Raw genomic sequence first — 19,491 nt, forward strand, 5'->3', positions numbered from 1 at the left:
GCCGTACTGCATGATGGGTAGCTGTCATCCGGTGGAAACAGGACATCCAGCATCGCGCCAGGTGACTGTAATAAGACTTCACCCGACACCGTACTGAGAACACTGCAATAAAATACTCCTGCATCTGTTTTTCGAGTCTTCCTGATTTGCAAGTGATATGCTTTAGTTTTGTCGCCTATTATTGAATATCGAGGATCGTTTCCACTTTCATCAAACTTGGTTGTATTATCATCAGATTTGGCGACTACTGAATTATCTTTAGTCCATTTCACAAACATCTCACTGTTATTTACATCCAACATTTTACAGCGTAGCGTCGCATGGTGGCCTTCGATGGCCGAGAGGTTCCTCGGTTCACGTAGAAACGTGGGCTTTGGAATGATTGTCAATTTTGTTCCATTCGGACTCGGTAGTACTTTGGATGAATTTCGGTGCAAATAACAGCAGTACAGTCCTTCGTCTTGTCTTGTTACATCAACGATTGTCAATGTGCTCGTCAAAGAACCATTTTGTCGTTCAAAATTACTCTCAATGTCGATGTTATACTTAGAATCAGTCTCCTCTATATACGTTTTACCGTTGAGTTGCCAGCGTATACTATGCGTCTGGTTATCATATATTAAAGTAATAGTCACTTTGCATTGCAACTGAACAGACGTACCCTCAATTGCGATAGTTTCCAATGGTTGGTCTGTAAAATGGTATTCCGCGGCGACTCTACACTGGCACAAGAATATCGCAGTCAGTAGTATGCAATTGAAAATCACTGACATGACTTTCGTTCTCGGCGCAAATACATAAATGATAGTTGTTGCTTTGGGTCCACTTGTTTGACTTTTGTGTTACACTTTTCGCGTGTGTACTTATTAAGTCTGCTAATTCTTCCAAGTAGTCAAATTCACAAAGTGGATTATAGTTGAGCATGCGCGCGGTTAACATGTTTGTTTAAGTAACACACAATCGAAGTCGGAAGTTAGAGCCTTGAGACAGCCCGACTAAAGTACCTGCAGTGTTTCACATGATCATGGATCCGTCAAACGACGATGTGCCAAGGACATTTAACATCAAAGTTTGCCGCGGTGAGGGTTTCGCAATATATATTTTACACAAAGGTAAATACATGCAGTGGATGTTTACACCGATATCATTTATTAAAGCAGCAGGATCTCAAATTTAAGGCAATTTGCATACAAAGCAGATATAAACCGATTGGCAGCAAATGTACAAATACGCGAATTGTGTTTTACGGGCATGCTTTCAAACGTACGAACTTCATGATCAAAATTTGTGCTGAGCTCGATAATTGGTTTTGTTGCAATATGTCAATACCTGTTAAGCTGTATGCTATTTTACAAGTAAAGTTTATCAAGACTTATTTGGATGAAAAAAGTGGTCGGATTTTTATGCGTTGGAACACGTCCAATTTTAACCATGATTGACAATTACGCTTAACGCGTTATTGAGGCTTGAGAGTGACTGCAGTGCTCACAATATGGCGGACACCATGCGAAGGTATTGTGAAGTGTAACATTTTCCTGCATGACCAAACAATCGCGTCTTCAATTTTAAAAACTGATATTTAGTAAGATTTTTACAGAAATAAAATCCTCAGATCGAGAAGTGTTATTGTCGTCAAAGTGCAAAATTCTGCTTCTGATATGGGATGGGTGACACGTAAAGCTTAAGTCGTGGGTATGTAATTTATTGCCTTAATGTCAAAAATTGCGTCATGGAATAATGATGACAATTATGCTGAACAAAAGCGTCCCGGCTGTCTATCCACACTGCTTTTAATGGCAGTTTAAATGACATTGACCTTCTCACTGAACACCCATGTGACATGACATATGATCATTTTAATCATATGCACAGCCCAAGTTTGTCCTTTCTTTACGAATGAATTCGAGATTTCTACTGTTTCCCTTCTACGTCTCGACAACCCTTGTACTTCACATTGTGTCTGAACTCATTGCGTTGATATGCTCGACGTTATTTATACTGTCAATGTAAACAAACAATATGGCAGCCAGTCTTTCTCCAGCGTTCGAAATTTAAGTCCGTCGTAAAAGGTTCGTAAATATCAGTCGTAATTATAAGAGTCTAATAAAGTTAATCGCTTTGGAAATTTTGAGTCCATGTGTCTCAGTTTTGTTGCGAGCGAGGATGATTTCAGGGCCACAACACTGGACAAATGGACATATTATCCTAATAATGTGGGAGATGACGTCACAAACTTCACTCGTATTGACAAAACTATAGTACAATAGTGAATATATTAGAAATTTGATAAATTGTAATAATGTAATTTCACATGAAAAGATACCAGCTCTTTAGTTCTGTTGGGTGATTCATGATTACGAAACAGTAATTCTTAACAACGAAAAATATAATTCTTATTGCAACATAAAATTGTTGCGTTGATTTAAGAACATTACATTTGACGATGAATCGCATACGCACATTTTACATTGCAAGAAAAATACTTCTGCTTTATTTTTACATGTCTTTGTTCCTTCCTTACACTCTTGACACTTATGTAGCTATATATATTATTTTCAATATATGTCAGAAAATTCATCAGTCTCTATCAGCATTCTTCTAGGGTACAATCCTTCACTATGATAAATAGGTGCATAGTCGAGAATATTAATAATTAAATGCAAACAGAGAATGTAGCGTATGTGTTATTCAATACACGAATGACGTTCGGAAACAACTCGGAGCTGCTCGCGTTATGTCACTTCATGTGTACGATTATTTCTTTGATAGCTTAAGCGTTACAGTTTGCGACCACGGTGGGACAAGCGTGACAGTGCTAGCGTCCGCGCCGTCGAAAATCATTATTCATTGTATCTAAGTGTATGAAAAACAGAGTGAAGTTTGCCTCGGATGACTTTTCAGTCCTACGTTATTTTTGAAATCATGTATAAATTCGCCAGGACGTATGTGTACACTTAGTAATTGACACGCATTTGCCGTATGAGCGATTTCTTGTTGGCGACCGGCACCATTGTTTGACTGCAGTGACAGGAGCTAACCTATGGCGTGTATTGACATAATTACAGAAGTATAATTGGAAAGTTAAGACTTAAGGGGACACATTTTTTACTGTGATGAATACAATTTTCTTTGTGCAAGGTTTCGATCTCTTACAAAATCAGTTTTCAAATTAGTACAGTGTAAATTAAACGAGTATCGATAGTGATTCACTGTGGCTAACTACCACGTATATATTGTTCTTATAGTACACTAAAAGACGTTTCACGACCTGATGTTACATGCTCCTGGTAATACTAATAATGCGATCTATTTTGACACAATAATGCAGTATGTCGTCCTGACAATGGTCTTTTCGGGTCAGCTTGTTTAGTTCCATATATATGCTAGTGCTTCTTCTTTTCAAAGGCTGATAAATGCCACCCGTTTGCTCCTCGTTAGCTTTCATACGATTGGAATGTGGACTCTTCATCACTATGTCTTGCATTTTTTCTGAGTCAATATCACATCTCCGAAATAATTTAGAATGTAGTGATACTTATAAATACAGCCTCCCGTAGGTTATGATAAGTCATGAGAAGTGTATGCATGTTGCTATAATAAAATTGTATTACTTTCATGTAAGCTTTAAGCACATTCTGCATGGGTCGATCTATCTATATTATGTTGGTCTCACAACTATTTACTTTGGCATTTCTCGGCTATACACCTCTTAATATTAAAATCAAGTATTCTGTTTTGACAATAGTATCGAGATAATGATGTTTAAGTCGATTTACTTTTTGAGTTTCATGTAAAGGCTAACGCTTCTACTTGTCAAAGACTGATAGGTATGGTCTATTTGTCTGGTATTAACGTTTTCATACTCATGGACTATAGCCCCTTCATCAGACACATGTCTTGCACTTTGGTCAAAGTCGCTAGAGATAGACAACTCATCATTGTCGGTGTCTCCTGGTTTTTCGATGATAGATTCACCTCTTTGGAACGTTGTTAACTCATGAGATGCATCGATTGATGCATCGCTTACAGAATGAGGCTTGTTGTGATTCACTTTCTTGTATCGACAAAGACAAACAAAAGCAACAAGAACAATAAGAGAAAGAAGCAAGCATAACCCCCCGATCACTATATATAATGTCACCGTAATTTCAAGTGACACCGTTGGTTCTATGAAGATGCTTTCTTTCTTTATCGTAACAATAGCTGTATCTGATACCAAAGAATTCCCATCATCAACTATGCAGGTGACAGTAATTTCCGCTTTTGTTGGTGTTATATGTTTTTCGATTGTGGCAAATTGATTGTCAAGTCGGGGTTGAATGACCAAGTTGTTGTTGGTTCAGAAACCATGAGTATGTCACCATAATTGGTGGGTAGCCTTGACTGAACACATTAATGTTACCGGATGATTGACAGACACCAAGATTGTTTTAGGTTCAACCAATACGATAGGTCCAAAATGCACATCAAATGGACCAATCATACACAAACGTTGATTCAGAAGAGCTATACCATTCATAATACACAGGACATAGGCATCGTTATCGGCGGCTGTCAAAGTCCAATCATCTCTGATATCGGGATGTTTATCACTTATACGTGTTCCGTTTATTTTCTGCATATTTCGAAGCCAAAATAAATTCAGGGGTCCATTTCCTCCTCTCGAAATGCACTCTGTCGTCAAAATATCACCTGCTGAATAACTTTTCGATTCATTCACATTGCATGACGGGTAGTTGTCGCCAGGTGGGTAAAGTACCACTAACATAGCCACACGTGATTTCAAAATAACTTCACTCGACGCCTTAAGGTATACACCGCAATAAAACATTCCAGCATCACTTCGTCGTACCTTCAGGATTTGTAAGTGATATACTTCAACATGATTTCCACCAATGATTGAGTATCGATCATCGTGTCCTTTATCTTCCAAATTGGTGTGTTATCTTCTAAAGTGGCGATATCAAAATCGTCTCTTGTCCATTTCACTGACATTGCATTTGAATCAACAGTTTGAGTTCTACAACCGCAGCGTGGTAATCCTACCTTCAATGGCACTCACATTCCAGGGTGCTTGCAGAAACCTAGGTTTTGGAATGACTGCCACTGTAGCGTTGTCGTGAGCGATTAAAGCTGGTCTCGAAGTTGCACACAATTTACAATGGTACGACCCTCCATCTTGCAGAGATACATTAAAGATTGTCAAAATCCTTGTTAAGGATAGTTCATCATGATTGGAATTTCTGTTCTCGTTAATTCCATACTGAGAATGTGTTACCTCTCTGAAGTTACTGCCATTAAGTTGCCAATGTATAGCATAATTTTGACCTTGAAATAAAGTTATGATTGCTTCGCACTGTAACTCAAGAGACATACCCTCAATGACGTCAGTATCCGAAGGCTGCTTTACAAAATGGTATTCCAATATTGCTCCGTTTGGCATGATTGTTGTCTGTAATATGAAAAGGATCAACGGTAACATGCTTGTAAATATGCAGTTTCGCAAATAGATGAGCCAGACGGTCTGTGCGACGCGTTATGGTGATTTGATCGTCGGTGCCTAAGTTTTTAAAGTTGAGAATACCTTTTCAGTTGTCAAAATACATTTTAAGTGATTGAAGGCTTAATCTAATCATTAATCTACAAGCATGACTACGAAATGTTGGAGTTAAATGGGACTTTCCATGATGTAATTTCTCAGATATGGACTACAATAGTCTGTGATTTGCTCTCCCACTTCGGTCGGGGGCGTCCGCGTGCTCAGGCGTTCATGTCATGGATTTATATAGAATGAGGTTGAACATTAACTAAGTTGACATACTTTAATATATTGTGGCATGCACAGTTAGATGATGTCATGATGTGAGTGAAGTGGGTGCAACACAGTGGGTGTGGCAGTGAAGCATGAATGCTTGGGTTTTCCAAAATAATATTATCTAGATTGATCCATAAATCATATATGGCGTGGGTGGCTATTGGCTAACGCCAGCTAAACGAGATATAGAGTAGTTTATTTAGGTTTCAGGAGTTCATTTAGGTTACAGTGCTTCGTTCAAATTACGTGCGAGTTGGCGACGGCAGTTATTTCGCTTCCGCAAGGGGTTATTTATGCTTCTTTCGAATCAAAAAGAAGTTAATGTTGCCTACATGAATTGAACGCGAACGGACACGTCATCTTTTCCTGCGTGCAATTATCACGTTCTGATGACGTCATGCGTTTTCTTGTCGTTTGTAAGTTGTTTCCCACTTGAAATGGCCACTTTTTACGTATATTATTAGAAGAGCGAGTTTTTATCCTCTCTTCTTATAGACTTGATATTTTCAATACTGGCATTCATTTCGTTTTGTAGTATTGCTCTTAACTTTTAACGATTGAGGTCAGATTTTTGAGATACATTTATTACATGTAGCAGAAAGGATACAAAATTGTTCTGAAAAAAGCCAGAGTATATCCTATTGTGAAATCGGAGGACGGCAGGCGACGGGAGTTTATCTAGGTTAAGGGGCCACTACATTACTTCGTACAGTGATTGGCATTGCTATTTTCTAACGCTACACATCCGACATAACAAAGTATATAATATGAATGTAATATAAAAATTAATCACTGAACTAATACATAATCAGGCTTACCAAAAAGCATTATATATATTATTGCCTGAATACATGGGTGTATGTATACGAGAGCAGGTGACAATTTGCCTGACGCCAGGAGGGCAAATGTCTCCTGCTGCGAGGGCACATAAACCTACGTATTCAGACAATAGTATTTTTATTACATACCTCTTCACAATTAATGCCATATGACATTTAGTTAAATGCCGGGCATATTCGATCAAGTTTTACCATTATCGACCAGCAAAAACAGATTTTAACGGAAGTCAAAATAGCAGTGCGCGCATGGATATTTTACATCTAGCGTCAAGTGTCTACTTTGACGTCGAAAACGTCGAAGGGCTACACGGGACAGGGTAACTATAGAAACCGGTCAGTACGTCGTTCACCGGCCCGCTACCTCTGTTGATGTTTCCTCTTCAAATCAGTGCACTATTTTCACTCACATCGAGGCATGTAATTGTTACGATTGTAATGTTTAAGTAAAAGTATTACAGGGAATATGTACAATTTTGTTGAACTCATAACGAACGTTCACTGGGATAAACAATTTCACACGGTACAACGTGGAGGGTCTTTTCTTTTGTTTACTGAAGTATCATTACCGGTAATTCTTTTATTAACTCAAGTATCGTTGCCGATGTGTTAATTAACATACAATGCCACTACCGGTCAGATGAATACGAGTAAAAGATGTTTACTGACATTGACATTGATACTGGTACTCGAATGGACAATTAAGCTAAAACAATGAAGTGTGACACCGATATGGCTGCGTCACAGTGGTCATCATTTAATTGACTTCAGCATGAAACAATGGCTCATACATACATAATCAAATTCTGGCTCCACAAATCTTGACCATGGAGCGCTAGTAACTATTATTTTTAGAAGTCGACATTTGTCAAAAGAACATTATAAATATTAAGAGGCGTTGGTTAGGATGCCAACTCAGTAGAATAATTATGTATGTCATTAAAACATTCTTCCAATCAAGTAATTGTGATTTTATTTCTTATCCAATCACTGTACTTGTCATACTTTTCAACCAATGTACGTATACTTCCTGTGATGTATTTTACATGTTCAGGTACGCCTTGTAAAATTGTCTATTTTATGTGAAGTTTTCATGTGTATAGGTAGATTTTTCAGATCTTCAGGTTGGCAGAGTTTCAGATTTTCGGAGTATATCAGATTGGAGACTTTCGGAGGCTTTTGGACTCAGGACTTTAGATTTAAGACTTTATGGGGGCGGCTTAGACTTTTGTCAGTCTAGGCTTCCCCTGGCCTCGGCATGACTTTTGATGTAAGAGCATGGACTTTCTGGTCGGTCAAGCTGACAGCGTTTGCAATAAACATCATCCACTTCAACTTGCGGCGTCACTGTGTAGTTTTATCCTAGTGGTACCTCTCAGCGAGTTAATTCCCTAGCTGAAGTTATCAACCGTTAAAACAGCTGGCAACACGTGGTGGAGAATAGGGTACTACTCAAACGTCGCAAGTTCTGGTAAACCACACCAAGAAACAGTGTATACGGTATGGCTTGCTCAACAAACAAAGACAGAATAATGGCCATACAACAACGCACTGTTGTCATCACCCGAAGAGGCTGAATTGACGTCCTGCGAAAGCAGAAGATGATGGGTAACTTAACGAAGAATTTCTGACCATGGTTTCCGAGAGGAGAATGTAAGATGATGATTCAACAGTTTGCTGGTTTTGATATTAGTACTTCCGCGCACCAGGAGCAGCCTGAGCCGCCCATTCAGCGTGATGTTGACATGGTTGAAAAGAGAGAGAGAACACCGTGCCATCCAGCTGCGAGACAGCTTCCACAGATGAAAGGTGAGACAATTTACAATGACATTGTTTGGGAAGCGACTGTTAGATGATTGGAGATGAAAAAAGTCAAATCAAGACAGAAGAGAACACTGTACATGTACTTTAAAGAACTGAAAAAAAAATTGACTCCGTAGTATATTTTCCTTTCATGTCAAGTCATTACATTGACGTATTGGCGTATAATTGGTCAATACTCGAATATGATGTCATTTTATCTGATAGCGTGTATCCGCAACGAAAGAAATCAGATTTAGAAGAATGTCTTTATTCAACGGTAATTGTAAACACACTGCAAGCGTTTCTTTCTGTTTTGTGTAACTGATTTTTTTTTGAGTAAGAAGAAAAAAATAAGTCGATAAAGTTAAGTATTGTGTTACATATTTTAAAGAGTATAATGCATTCCGTCATTCCTGAATAATCAGAAGGAATAGTATCCATAGCCCGATATTGATGCCTGGGTATATTTAGTTTATACGGAGAGTCCGGCGTTTTTAGTCATAAAGTGCACTGTATATTGGAGAAAAGTATGAATAATAATGATATTTGTATTGAAATAGCCCGATGTTAATGGCTATGTGTGTATACGAGAGACGTGGAGAAGTCTTGTTTAATGTTTATTATAATTTTGCATGTTGCATGATTAAGAAGGAAATGCTTGAGTGTTGTTTATTTTTTTCGTAAGGTTTTGCCAATCAAACGGTATTTGCATGGAACTGTTGGTCGGTTTCCTTTTAACATTACATGTATTTGCTTTCTGATTAATAATGGGACGTCCTACCCATTGATGACATGCTCCGTATAAAGCGATATTGCGAGGGCCCGGAAACCGCTTATGTGCGTAGAGCACCTTTGGTTACGGGCGTGTGTTACTTTTGATGTAGAGAGTCGAATATTCTTATGTTGCAAGTTATCGTTTAATAGGCTTAAAATCATAATAGAGACAAAATATGCTGTTTTACATGCTATCAGTCCTACAGTATGGGAGCTCATACCATATATTAACAGAGAATAATTTTAACTCAAAATCTCTTACGCCTAGAACTACTCTAACTTGTAAAACTGATGAACAAAGCGAAAGAGAATCAGGCGCAAATGAATACGAAGTAGAAAAAATTCTTAAAGGGCGTTATAGAAATGGAAAATTACAATTCTTGGTTAAGTGGAAAAACTTTGCTAGCAAACATAACACCTGGGGGGATGAAGATAATTTAAATGAAGAAGCTAAAGAGTATTTAAAGAAAATCCAGTGCGAATAATTGGAAGACGTTTTCCTAAAAGCCTTATGTAATTTAATGACAACCTATAATTTGTTGCATCGAGTTAACCAGCAATTCGACATTTGATGTTTTAGCATTTAATGCACGTGTGAATGTGAAGAGTGTGGGGAAATAGGTCTTTAATGTAAGAAGTGTGTGTGAATGTTGACTTGAATGGAAAATTGTTGATCAATTCGATTCAAATTGAGCTTGATTCATAATCACTTAATTAAGTGATTTACTTAATTGAGGTACGATTAGTTCCTTTCCCTTCTTTAGTAAACTATCAGAGATTATGATCTTCCCTAATGAGAACTTTGATAGATTATGATATTCCGCCCTCCGCAGTTCGGGCCCAAAAACCCTAGTAAATCTATTTTGAAGAAACAGAAGACTCTACAAAGGTACTCGAATGTAGTGAATTGGGACAAATCACTATTTCCGTGTCTGGAACAAGGATGATAAAGGTAATAAAGTTAGATTTATAGCTGAAAATAAAAGAGTTAGATTTAAAGATACTGCAGTTAAGCCTAAGACTTTATCAAAGTCAGCAAAACCAAAGACTATACGTCAGTTTGTGAATGATGAAATATAAAGATATTGAAATAGAGAAAGGAGAAATAATAAAATATATTGAAATAGAGAAAGGAGAATAATAAAAAGATATTGAAATAGAGAAAGGAGAAATGATAAACGATAGCGCTATCAAAGATGATAAAATGTTGATGAAGGCCACTGTGGGCCGTAATAAGGATGAAGATTTACAAGGTGTAACATAGATACCTTTCATGAAGAGTACGAGTTTTATGCATTACGGTACTACCCCATAAGAAGAGGGGAGCGTTTTATTTGTGTGTTTGTATTTTTGGAGGGTTTTAAAGGTATAGCTCACACTTTTATCATTCCGCAATTTTTATCAGACTTCGCATTTTTAGTTTTGAAAAGTTATAGAGTTACAGTTTGTTTTGAATTTACTGTATTTTGGTAATGGAGTAGTTAAAGCTTTTGAGTGTATTTTGACATTTTACGTCCACTTTATTGTATTTTACACTAGTATGAATTTTTAGTTAAGCATTTTATTATTTCATTTTATTGTATTTTACATTCACTTTAAGCTTTTAAGTATTTCATTATTTTCTTTCATTTTCACAAAGAGATTTACAAATGAAAAAAAACAAAACAAAAAACTTGAAGTGGTTATTGAAAATCGGGACGATTTCTTTAAAGAAGGGGAGTGTTACGATTGTAATTTTTAAAGTAAAAGTATTACAGGGAATATGTACAATTTTGTTGAACTCATAACGAACGTTCACTGGGATAAAGAATTTCACACGGTACAACGTGGAGGGTCTTTTCTTTTGTTTACTGAAGTATCATTACTGGTAATTCTTTTATTAACTCAAGTATCGTTGCCGATGTGTTAATTAACATACAATGCCACTACCGGTCATACAAATACGAACAAAAGATGTTTACTGACATTGACATTGATACTGGTACTCGAATGGACAATTAAGCTAAAACAATGAAGTGTGACACCGATATGGCTACGTCACAGTGGTCATCATTTAATTGACTTCGGCATGAAACAATGGCTCATACATACATAATCAAATTCTGGCTCCACAAATCTTGACCATGGAACGATAGTAACTATTATTTTTAGAAGTCGGCATTTGTCAAAAGAACATTATAAATATTAAGAGGCGTTGGTTGGGATGCCAACTCAGCAGAATAATTATGTATATCTTTAAAACATTCTTCCAATCAAGTAATTGTGATTTCATTTCTTATCCAATCACTGTACTTGTCATACTTTTCAACCAATGTACGTATACTTCCTGTGATGTATTTTACATGTTCAGGTTACGCCTTGTAAAATTGTCTATTTAATGTGAAGTTTTCATGTGTATAGGTAGATTTTTCAGATCTTCAGATTTGCAGAGTTTCAGATTTTTGGAGTATATCAGATTGGAGACTTTCGGAGGCTTTTGGACTCAGGACTTTAGATTTAAGACTTTGTGGGGGAGGCTTAGACTTTTGTCAGTCTAGCTTCCCCTGGCCTCGGCATGACTTTCTGATGTAAGAGCATGACTCGTTTACTCGTAGAGGTTACGCACCGAAACCAATTAACGAAATAGAACATGTAAACCTCTAATTTTACGACACGTATCCGGGGTCATAACCCTCTACTATTTGATTCGAAACTATTGAATACTCTTTTCGTAAATTGTAGCACCTTCAAGCGGTTGTTAATATCTTAAGTTCTGACATCGTCTTCTATCTCAAAATTGATCTTTTCTCAGTTATAACAATTCATGCTTACAGCAGTATGTACACTGTAGGTATTCTTATGAAACATTATCTAACAATGGTGTCTTTGACAATTAAATATCTAAATGCGACCTATATATAGCCTATTACCGTACTTTGAATGTATGGACAGCCATAAAAAATGCAATAACGACTGTATACTGAGATTATGGTGCTATTTGCGACCAGTGCCAGAATCGGTATTTTTGTGATTTACAGTGGTAGTGAAAATATCAGGGCCCCAGTCGTAACCTTCTCGACTACAAGATTTCGCTATATATTTTTCATTACATATCTCACCACTTCTAAATATTGTTTTGTTTTCATATTTTCAACAATAATTTAAACATAAGTAGGCGAATTTTCAAATTTCTAGTGGAATGATAAACCATTATATACATACCGATATACAGAGTAATGTTTTTTATTATTTCTAAAATATGTGTCGAATACTGATTTTGGTGTATTATGTTCGTGTTGTAGGTCATAACAGAGAAGTGTCAACCTTGTTTATCAAAAGTCAGTCAAAGACAATAAATATACCATTATGATGATGCATGTTCATGCCCATTCTTTTGAAATTGTTTTAGTCAATGCTACCGGGCTTCCATTTCATTAAATTATTTAGATTCTTGATCCATCAGCAATAATATGAGAAATAAGTTAAAGAGGAGGTTAATTGTTAACTCTGAGTCTTATGTCAAAGGCAGATATATTTTTGGTTTGTTAGCTTTAATTTTAACTCAACCCAGATATGAAAGAGTTTAAAACCATATACATTTGCAATCATGACAGGAGGACTTTAATTAAAAGTGATAAAATGTGGTTACAGGACAATAAAGCCAGTTAAAGCAAATCGCCAGAAAATTAAGTCTACAACTGTAATTCATCGAATGTTCTTTACTGTCTAGTTTATCGCCTGGAATGTATAAATTGAAATTTGGAAATCGGGGCAAATATTTCTAACATTTTGAATGAAAAACCTTAAGTCTTTGCTTAAAAGATCAATAAAAATAATCTTTACGATTTGAAACCCTAAATATTAGTTGTACTGTTCCATTAAAGAAAGTTGACCAAGGGTTTTTATACATTTTGGATTTTATACCTAACATCACAGCCCTTACCCTTGAATACAAAATGTATATTTCAGGATGGTTCAGTAGTATTTCTAATTTCAGTTAAATTGCAAAACTGTTCTTTTTCCCGTCGTTCTTTTGTAAACGTTTCTTTCCATACATAGTTATCTGTATTGTAAACCTATCAGTTGTTTAATGTAATTCGATTCTAGGTTTTTCTTTCCCATATTCGTGGACACGTAAAGTCATGATTAATATATCTCTTGCAGTTCATTCAACTAAGATCAGTATAGCCGGCAAGGATAGGAAGGTTAAGCATTCCGTAAAGCGTTTCGCATAACTCTAGACGTAATACACTCAGCAATGTCAATGAAATTTACCAAAGAGGTTTGAGACCATTGTTGCTATTATTTTCTTTCGTAATTACTTGCTTTATGAAGGCCCGCTTGAATATTATTGGCACAGGAAAAGTAAAAGGGAAAATATAACGTCAAAAGATAAAAGACCTTGTGAGCTGCTAACGAGTTGTTTGGTCAGGAGTTAAGCCACCGCGTTGGTGATCGGTAGAAAGAAACTAATGAAGGAAATAGCGGGGTAATTAACAGATATGGACTGCTTCCTTTAGGATACTATTGAGAGATAGCGAGGATAAACTCTTTGTGGTGCATGACATTGAACATAACTGGTGTACGAATTTTGCTTGCAATACCCTATGCTGCTACCCGAGAATTCACTTCATCAGCTATACATCGAAATTCATTTCCGAAATATGTGATGCCAAATATTTGATGACCAAATTTACGTTTAATTAATCGTTAAATACGAGTTTGAATTATTAAACATTTCACTGCGCAGGAGGCATGAGTATGTCAACGTAAAAATGGGCGAATTATGGCTGAGCACCTGAATGTCACTGACTGACCTATATTCACCGAAGTCTTTCGAAGTCCTATAGCCACCATTGGTTCAAAGTATACTTTTAATCGTCCTACCATCAGACAGTGACGGCGATGCAGAACAGCCGACTTGTCATTACGCATGTTAAATAGGCACTTATTAGTAGGGGTCAAAGTCTAAGTATCTCTGATATCTGGATATGTGTTATCAACACGCGTTCCGTTAATTTCTCCTCATGACATGAGAAGGAGTCCATTTCCCCTAGCAATGCACACTGTCGTCAATGTATCACCTGCTGAATAGCTCTTTGATTCAACCGTGCTATATCTCGTCTGGTGGGAAGAGAACATCTACTGTCGCCTGACGATTTCAAAATAACTTTACCCGACGTCTTTCAATAGACACCACAATAAAACATCCCAGTGTCACCCCGTCGTGCCTTCAGAATTTGTAGGTGATATGCTCCGACATGATTTTCACCTATGATCGAGTATCTTTCATCGTGTCCGTTATCTTGTAAACTTGTTGTGTTATCTTTAAAGTGAAGAGGTCGTTCTTTTGTTCATTTCACTGATATTCAACTTGAATCAACAGCTTGAATTTTACATATCAGAGTCGTATTTCTACCTTCAATGACACTGACATTTCTTGGTTCTTGGAGAAATCTTGGTTTTGGAATGACTGCCGCCCAAGCGTGGTCGGAAGCGATTAAAGCTGGTCCCGATGTTGAATACAAATTACAATGGTACGACCCTCCATCTTGTAGAGATATATTAAAGATTGTCAAAATGCTTGTTAAGGAGAGGTTATATTGATTGGAATTTTTGTTCTCCTTAATTCCATACTGAGAATGTGTTACCTCTCTGAAGTTACTGCCATTAAGTTGCCAAGTTATTGCATAATTTTGACCTTGAAAAAAAGTTATAATTGCTTGGCACTGAAACTCAAGAGACATACCCTCAATGACGTCAGTATCAGAAGGCTGCTTCACAAAATGGTATTCCGCTAGTACTCCATTTAGCATTGCTGCGTGTTACATAAAGGGGATAAAAGCTAACATGCCAGTAAATCTGCAGTGTAGTAAATAGAAGAGTCAAACAATTTGTCCGGCGCGTTATGGTTATTTTGCCTTCGGTGCCCCGGGTGCCTCGGATTTTTATATATAGCGATACCCTTTCAGTTCTCCTCGGTTCGTTATGGCTTAAGCTGGTTATTAAGCCTGGGAAATCAGCAAGCGTGATAAAATCATTGCGAAATATAGGAGGCACACAAATAAATCATTTTTGCAGTTAGAGGTACTTTTCATGATGTAATTTCTCCAGTCTTCAAACGTAATTTATGCATCTTAGATAACTACAGTTCTCTCATCTGCTGGCTGACTGAGATAGGGGACGTCTACGTGCTTAGGCGATCATGTCATTGTTTCTCATAGAGTGAGGTAGACCACTTACATAACTCTTTTCATTTTTTAAGGCATGCGAAGTTACATGTTCTCATAAATTGAAAAGTAGGTGCCACAGAGGTGGGTGTGGTAATGATACTTGAAATTGTCATTCTTCCGAAATGGCATCACCGAAATACCGACATTGTGGCTGTTGGCGAACGCTGGCTAAACGAGATATTTTATTTCGGTTACGGGAGTGCTACGCGCTTCATTAGAATTAGGTGAGAATTGGCGAAAGTAGTTATTTAGGTTTTGTGATTGGTAACTAGTGCTTTTTCGAATCATGTTGCCTTTGTTTCTATCGATTGCGGTCAGATTTGGACATAAATGTCTTTTAGGTAACAACAACTATACAAAGTTGCACTGAACAAAAACAGGATACCTATGTATCCTGCAGTGGAATAGCGAAGGGCGGTAGGCAATGGTGGATGTGGCATACGCGCTTCTATACTGAAATCGACATTGTCATTTGTTGTAGCATCACGGCTTTATACGAAATGTTCAAAATAAGTAAAGTTCAGTATTTCAAATTTTTATCACTGTCTTCTGTTATCCTTATATCAAAGCAAAATTCTCTAGCCAATTGGACTGTCTGAGTCGGATATCACTCTTAGTCGGCACGTCTTAATCTCGAATATTTGCAAAAAGGTTACATGTACTGAACGCGTAAGCAACTTGCTTTACGTTTAAGGTATGCGATGGTGCAGTCTTAATCTCTATTTTGTGTGAGTTGAGGACGGTATTTTATGTAGGTTTTTATTATTTAGTACGTTTCGTGAGGGGTTAATACTGTAATATTGCCCAACGATGGTTTATAATATTAGTTTTTGAATTTCTTTTGAACGACTGTCTATGACTCGGGCCTTTGAAGTAACTAATCACCCTCACAAGAGGGATAGCAACGACCACCACGAACAATAAACGTACCGGGAATATTACGACCATACTACCACTCGACCACGCCACATGACAATACAGTGGTTCGTAAAGTGCTCGCCATTGCTATTTTCTAAAACCAGAGTACCAACACATAATAATGTATACAACATGAATATAATATAAAGAAATAGTCAATGAACTTATAGACATTCAAGCCATACCACTAAACGTTAAAAGACATTCCTGGCATAATTTAATAGCCGAAGTGTTGAGCCACGATCCCTTGTTTGTACAAAGTGACATATCTTACACCTATATACCATCGTGTAGTATATGAAAACAATGATCTCAGTAGATATTTTCCCCTTCAATCCTGACTGTGAATTGCCTTCAGAGACGTTGCATTTCTATTGATCGAATGACCCTGTAAACTAATGAGCCAAAATGTTGCAATTGAACGATCGTTAACTCGCCTAGATTACCGATAACACCGATAACAATAAACGAAATAAAACATGTAAATCTTTTACTTATTTTTGTATTTTATTTATTTTATTTATTCTATTTATTACGCATCTTGGGTCTTAACCCTTCACTATTTGAATCAACTTTAAAGCTGCGTTATTTGAATTTTTGGACTGGTTCCATAAGTTACATCATTGCAATCTGGGACTGTTCCCGGATACACATGGGAGTTATGCTACAATCCATACTTATAGCTTTAACACATTAAGGTTCCATCCTCCTCTTCCCGAAATGCACTCTATCGTCAAAGTCACCTGTTCTCCATCTCTTCTTCTCACATTGAGGATTCGCAACTCCAATTTTATAATTGTCACTTAAGATCGAATCTCGATCATCATGTTCTTGTCTTCCTATCTAGTTGTGGTAGCTTCAGCGGGACGACTTCTAAATCTCCACTGGTTATGTGTACCGGCTTAAAATATTTCAGCTTGAATTCCACACTAAAGCGTCGTATTTCCACCTTTAATGGCAAGCACATTTCATGGTCCTCCTCTAAAAATTCCGGCTTTGAAATCACTGTAAACTTTTTATATTCAAAGCAACAAAAAGCTGGTTCTCATGTTCTAAAATAATTGAATGATTTAAACCTTCGTCTCATGTAGGTACTTTAAAGATAGTAAGGCTGATCCTCGATCAAGTAAACGTTACATCGATTGTAATCTTAAGTTTTTTGTTGTTTATTCTCTACTATACTAAGAATTAGTCTCTTCTGTAAAATTGCTGCTCTTCAGTTACAAATACTATGGCATAGTCTTCCTTATAATTGAGGAGATAACCACACTGCAAACGAAAGTAGTTGCCTGCAAGGCGTCAGTATCTGCAGGCTGCTTTATAAAGGAATGTTGTCCCATTCTAATTCGAGTTCTTACGATCGTATTACTATCTGTAGTATCAAGCGGATAAAATGTTACATGACAGTACTTCTGGAAAAAAGTAGAATTCAACACTGTGCCAGATTGTTACGGTACTCTGGCGTAATCTGGCCTTCGACGCTTTTACTCTGATTGTAGTACTTTCAGTTTGCAGAATACTGAATAATACGTGGCTTATGTTCAGGTATGGTACCGCCTACAGTAAAGAGCAAAAACGTTGCCAAGTAATTTATTATGCTACTAATAATCGGAGTACTATCTGCAGTGCGATGTCATGTCACGTTCCTATCCCGTGCCTGAGATACGGAAAGATAGATAGCAGTGGATTTTATGGTAGTTTTGCAATAGCATTTAATTCATTATGACACTATTAGGTATGTTAGAGGTCAGAACAAAATGGACTACTTGCACTGCACATTAGTATTGAGCAGACGCATTTCAATGTTGACGTGCGTCGCCAATCTTTGTCAATCTTCTCCGCCTTCTTTACTTAATCAGTCCACTGAACGTGCTTTATGAATTAATGTTACAGACGAAAGTGAAGAATAAAGCAAACTTGGTATAACCACGGCAGAAAAAAACTACATCATGTAGCATTATTAAATTTTCGTGATTGCACTGAAACAGGTTTGAAAGCAAAATGAGAAGATTTATTGTAGGTTTTAGGACTTCTCAACCTACTCAACCTGCCATTTATGTACCTAGTTTACACAGATTGCTGAAATCATGAAGAAGATTGAGTGTTAGTTAGTAGTACTTCACAGTGCTTACCCTCGTAAAGAGTGATCTCATACCGATATTAGGCTACAAAACAATTATATTGTATAGATATAATAAGGAAGCGACCCCTGCTTAACACTGACAAAAATACATTAACTGTAGTACAAACATCAGGCTATAATAAAAAATAACAGTTATGCTTTCAATTTCATACAGTCACTGACTAGGTACAATGTATTGCCAAAAGTCGAGAGATGCAATGTCGTTCGTAAGGTTGTACAGTGTATCTTTATGATCACAGCTATCGTTTTTTTCTGGCTAGTTATACTCGGGAATCGCTTCAATTTGAATTTATGTTGCTAAATGGTAGGTTTGCGAGGACATTTGCCTGGCTGGAGTTTACAGGGATACAACATGTTCGTAAACTATATACGTCTAGATGATCGAATTTGCTGTTAAAATTAAAGTTGGTAGCTGTATTTGAAATCGGGAACTCTGTCAAAACTGTAACTTTAACTCTCACATTGTCTTTCCTCCCTTAAGTGGTATGAAGTTTATTCCTCTCTTATCACAACTTTATGATTTACTCACGCAACTTGTGATCTTAGATTTTTATTTAAGAGACCACGCTCCACTTGCTTGATTGTCAAACAAATTCTTGTATCCCGATAACGTAAAACATTTGAACTGTTGGACACTCATAAAAGATTGTGAGACACTATAGACACTCAAATATCAAAGAGTAAAATGTTGTTTTGGGTTGTACCCGTGAAAATAGTTCTTAGTTGAAAAAACTGAAAGATACAATGCATAGGCGAGACACGTTGAAATTTTAGCTCACATTGTGGATTGTAACGGCATTAAGGTAAATTTTGGAATGTTTAACAAAACTACTTCGACCAACTTTTCATGTCGTACACAGCTAGTCTTCTCAAAGTAAGTTTAGTAAATATGTCCATGTTTCTGTTGCAACGTTCCTGGGTGACTTTGTGCAAGGTTCCGGTCTGTATACAACCAGTTTTACTGCAGTGTAGATTATACAAATATCGATA

The sequence above is a fragment of the Ptychodera flava genome, chromosome 10 (genome assembly GCF_041260155.1).
Source record: "Ptychodera flava strain L36383 chromosome 10, AS_Pfla_20210202, whole genome shotgun sequence".
Taxonomy (NCBI): Eukaryota; Metazoa; Hemichordata; class Enteropneusta; family Ptychoderidae; genus Ptychodera; species Ptychodera flava.